The sequence below is a fragment of the Alligator sinensis genome, unplaced genomic scaffold (assembly GCF_000455745.1).
Source record: "Alligator sinensis unplaced genomic scaffold, ASM45574v1 scaffold528_1, whole genome shotgun sequence".
Taxonomy (NCBI): domain Eukaryota; kingdom Metazoa; phylum Chordata; order Crocodylia; family Alligatoridae; genus Alligator; species Alligator sinensis.
This window is the reverse complement of record NW_005841846.1, coordinates 4861808-4867416: the sequence shown is the minus strand read 5'-3', so window position 1 is coordinate 4867416 and position 5609 is coordinate 4861808.

Sequence of the window (5609 nt, the reverse complement as noted above, 5' to 3'; positions counted from 1 at the left end):
AGACCCAGGGGAAGGAGGAGAACATGGCAAAGAGTGGTTACCTCAAAATGAAACAGTTTAAGTACCTTGGATAGATAATGGGAAATAGAAACCACTGCAAGGTAGAATGGCTAATATTGTATGATGCACGTGCTTACTCGATGGAAATAAATCCTGGATAGCAGCAAAGATTTTGGAAGGCTGCTGCCTCTTTTAAAGTACTCGGAAGAATAACAGAATAGATTTTTCTTACACCACCCTTGGAGGAGGGGAGGAGCCACCCCAGCACCGGGTACCCCGCTTGTGGTCTTCCCCCTTACCAGCCAGCTCTTTTCCAGGCCTACCTCACCTTCCGTCTCTTGCCTACCCCACTTTTGGCAGTGTTTTTTGTTCGTTGTAAAGGGAGGCAGTCCCCAGGGCTGAGAATAGCCTCAGACCATCTCCATCTGGGGGCTTCGCTCTCGGTAGAATAGCAGTTCTCAACTTTTTTTGTACCGGGACTCATTTGTAAATACTGATGGCCAGTCCCAACCCAATACCCCTTACTCCCCACCTGCTGCCCCAGCCCCCCAGTGTGGGAGGCAAGCCCCCCACCCCCAGAAGCCCCTTGCAGGCTGGAACTCTGCCAGTCTGCAAGAGAAAAGCCATGGTTTCCCACTTTTCTCCTTTAAAGGAAAACCCATTTTTAAAGTTTGTTCACAACCTTTTTGTATAATCTTGCAACCCATTTTTGGGTCATGACCCATAGGTTGAGGCACACTGCCAGTAGAGTGCTTCCTCTTTAAGGGAGTGCTTTGAAGCACCTGCCAGGGCTTCAGCTGTCCTAGCCAGGGCCAAATTAATGCATAAGTAAACTAGGCACATGCCTAGGGCCCCAAGTGAAGAAGTTATGCTTATTTTACATATTATAAATTGAGTAAAAAGAAGTAATAGAAATATACAGTATTAAGTAGCAGCCCACAAGTTGATTTGCCTAGGGCTCACTAAAAGGTTAATCTAGCCCTGGTCATATCCTTGGTTCATTTTTTCACTAGCTGTACCCTCCACCTTGATCTACTGCTTAAGGTCTCAGCTCCCAGGTTCAGCCCTGCCTTGATGGTAACCTCTCCTAGGGATTCAGCTTCACTACACTAGCTTCCACCCCTTTGGCTTAGAGCTAACTTCTGCCACATATTGCAGAGGTACCCACCCAGGCACCCCTGCTCCTAGTCTTCTCTATCTCTGCAGACACAACTCAGTTCTCCAGTCACAAGCTCAAAATGGAACAAAAGGAAAGACACAAGCAAGCTGCTTCATAAAACAAATAGTCTCCCTTCCTCAGAGTAAATATTACCCACAACCCCTACCTTCTTCAAAGCCTTCTCACCTCCAGTTCCCACCCAGGCAGCTTGGACTGGCTCTTCTACCCACCTCCCCCAAGGACCAGGTGAAGCTAATTGCTTCATTAGCAGCCTGGCTGTTTAGTCCTTTGCTCAGTTCACCTGGGCCCCTGTTCCTTGCTATCCTTCCTGGCCCCAGGTTTCCTATCCTTGCAGGTCTTCCTAGTAACAGGGACAGCACTTCCCTGTTACAATTGCCAATAATAATAATAATAATAATAATAATAATAATCATAATAAAAAACTTGGAGTGGAATTTGGAATGGAAGTTGTTGTGGGTCAGAGTGCAACCCAGAAATTTTCTTTTTTTGACAAATTGGAAATGCTGGGAAAAAAAATCACTCTGAAGTAACAAAACATTTCAGCAATGTTGAAATGAAACATTTCCATATTTTGTCTAAACAAAACATAATGATGCATGAATGAAGGGGTTTGGTACTGTTTAAACAAAGCATTACAATAATGCAGAAATGAAGCATTTCAACCATTTCCAACCTGTAACTGGAAGCTGACTAATGGCCATTTTGATTTCTAATTTCTCTACATGGAGCCAATGCCACATTTAATGAGCCACCTCCTAGAGTTTCAAGGAGGGACAACTCAAAGGATCCAACTGCAGTATTAGCACTGAACCCAAAACTGCAGGATAAGAGCACTGGTGGTGGTTTTTGGGAGACTGCAGTGCAATACTCCTTCTATGGAACAGCTTTGAATGGGGAAGAGAATGAAGTCTGCATCTTTTGGAGGCTTAGTAACACAGAGGCTATTCTGGGAGTTTAGCACAATGAACCCCAGGAATCAGATATGATTTAGCGTGAGGCAGACAGCTGCCCTGGAGAGTACCCTAAAACAGGGTTTGGCAACCCATAGTTCACAGGTCCTTGAAGCCATTGGATCAGGCCTGCAGAACTGGGGAGCATTGGCAGCTGGGCAGCAGCACCCAGGGAGCTTTGCCCATGCTGTGCTGCAGCCAGGAAGTGGGGAGAAGCAACAGTAGCAGCCTTGGACATGAGCCACCATATGTTCCCGTCTACTGCCTTAGGGCACAGTTGGCCACTTTGGGTTTAGTATTTGGAGAAGAAGGAAGCAATGAATGCATACTAAATTAGTCCAGGACCACACGAAGTGGCTTCTTTTGAGCCACAGCTACAGGCCCTGACCATAGACCATCAACACACTCTAGAACTCCAGGCTCTGGAAAGGATGTCATTGTTAGTCACAGATCTCTGGTAGGGGAAAGGTTACTGGCTCCACCTCTGTTTGACAAGGCTTATGTGGAGAACTAACTGGGAGGCAGGAAGCATTCCTACACTGTATTTGACTCATAAGCAAGCTGTCCTTTCAGAGATGGTTGTAACCTCTGTTCCCAGGCTCCCTCTCCCCCCCACCCTTAGGTGGGCAGACCACACTGTGGGAACAATGGTGAAAGATTATTTTAAAGTCCCGAAATTAGGTAGGACTGTCAAACCCTCTCCATTCTTGACATCCTTCTCCTTTGTGCTCAGCAGCATGTCCCTTCCCTCCCATTCCCCCTTCACCCTCCCCACTTACACCTCTGGGTGCAAGAAGGGGAGACCTACCAGCTGTAACTACAGTCCCAGCCTATTCTGTCCCACTCTGGCCATGACTGTAGAGGGAGCAGGCTCAGCTGGGACAATACCAACAGTGAGCAAGTTCCCCCTCCCTGTGCCTGCTGCCTGGCTGGAGGGAACACCAGGTGTCCAGGGCTGTAGGAAACCAGACCTGATGGGCTACACCATGGAAAAGGGGGTATGACCAGGCTACCACGTCCCCTCTGGATCTGCTCCTGGATAAGGCTGACATGGTCAAAGCAACAAAACAATCCGTATGGGTATCAGCAGGGTAAGATTCAAGGCCAAAGAAAGGATGCTGCAGAATCTGGGTGAAAAGTTGAGATCCTGGATAATAATTTTAGCTGTATGTACAGAAAAAATCATATCTGCAACACACAGCCATAGCTTGGAAATGAAGACCAAGAGGAAGTGAGTTCGTAGGTTAGGCCAATTATCAATCTCCTGTCTTTGTCTGAGCCTCCCACACAGCAATGATGGAAAGAAATACGTTTTAAAAATAAGGAAATATTATGGCAAAAGGACACAATTGCTATACATGACATTTATTGCTTGAAGTTAATTTGTTCCTTCTAATATAGAATCAAAATATTTATTATGGATCTTAATATGTTTAAATAAGTGTAATAATTTTCCAAATTATAAAGCATGTTTGAAAACAGCTTAGCAGAAAATTATTTTATAGGAGTTTAGCACCTGCTGGTGCTCTCTCTCTTTCAAAAGATTTAAAGAGAACAATATTCTCCTGGATGGAGATCAAGGGTCAAACAAGCTGGTTCACCCTGTCAAAATATTTGGCTTTAGCTACATTTTCTAATGAAACTTTGGAGACACTGTGTTTAAAATAAAGGGGCAAAATCCTGATATTAATTACAGGCACTAAAGCTGCATTTAGCTGCCAGTCCTGCAAAACATTTGTGTATTTAACTTAGTCCCTGTTCAGCAAAGCAGTTAAACCCACGCCTAACTTCAAGCAGGGAAGCAACCTCAAGCCAGTGGGACCATCAACCTCTTTAAAAGTTAGGTATGTGTTTATGCACTTTGCTGAATAGGGGCCTAAAATCATTCTAGGGCTGTATTTAAAAGCGGCCATTGGCCTCCTCGGGTGTGTGTAGATGAAACGGGGGCCCTAAATTGAGGCAGTGGATTTTTTAACTCACCGCTTCAATTTAGAGCCCTTTAAACCACTGTCTCATGCACACACCCTGCATTTACCTGCCTCTCTGATAGCAGGGAGGGGAGGGAAAGTTTCCAGCAGGCAGACTGGTCCCTGGGCAGCGGGGGCTGGTGCTTCCATCCATGGCAGCCCCCTCCCCACCAAGGCAGCATCCGCCTGCAGGCACCTGGCTCAGGTGGTCTTGGCGGGCACTGCAGCCACAGAGGGAAGCACTGGGCCTGCGCAGCTCATGCAAGCAGGCAGGCTCTGGCGGGGTGGGGAGTGGAAATCAGGATCTCTGCTTTTCTTGGGTGTAGCCTGCCTTCCCTGGCTGCTGCCAGGCTGCCTACAGGGCTTCCTGCAGAGCCATGGAGCTGCATGGAGCCCACTGCTTTGCTTCCCGGCTGTAGGGGTAGCAAACTAAAACTCCTCAGCGCTCCTTGGAGTTTTAGTTTGCTGCACCCCAAGTTATTTAAGGCGCATTACACTGCCGAATTTCCTGTAGCAGGTGGAATTAATGCCTAATACACCACTGAGGCACGCAAACACCGACACCATTAAAGCGATACAAAAGCATTTAGCCCAGTTTAAAGTGTTGTTCACACAAGCCTCTCATTTCATCTACACACTGACTTGTTAAATAACAAAGGTTCTAACCTGCGCACTATTAACATTGCAGGTTATCGGACTGAAAGCATGGTAATTAAAAATACAACTTTCCGTTGCTTTTATTGCTTATTTACACTTCTACTTTACTCAGTTTGAACTTTGATTGTTCAGTTTCAGTGTCATGTCCTGTTAGTTTTTTGGAAGCTTTCATTTTATCCTATCACATTACTTGCATTTCAAAAAGGGATGTTTCAAGAAACATTACCAACTCATAGCCTTTGACTATAAATAAACAGATTATTTGCTTAGTAACAATAGAGTCTTCAAATAGAAGAATGTTCAAAATCCAATACATTTGTCACTGGTTTGTGTGATTTCCTTTTGTTTTATTCCCACTTAGCGCAAGTTAACAAAAATCCAGTTCGTGGCTACAGTCTTAATGTTGCAAAGATGGTAGGGATGTGTGAAGCTTCAGGTGGTGATTCAATTTGGAGAAGATTCGGCCCGATTTGGTGGCTGAATCTCCGAATCCTAGTCGAATCAGGGGACCAATTTAAAGGTCCAAATAGATTCAAAGCTCTCCAAATCTCCAAAGATTTGGAAAAGATTTGGAGAGCTTTGATGATTCAGGCAGTCCCCGGTGGCTGCAGCACGGAGCTGCAGCCGACTTCAGCTGGTAAGTACTGGGACGGGGAAGATTCGGCCCGATTTGGTGGCTGAATCTCCGAATCCTAGTCGAATCAGGGGACCAATTTAAAGGTCCAAATAGATTCAAAGCTCTCCAAATCTCCAAAGATTTGGAAAAGATTTGGAGAGCTTTGATGATTCAGGCAGTCCCCGGTGGCTGCAGCACGGAGCTGCAGCCGACTTCAGCTGGTAAGTACTGGGACGGGG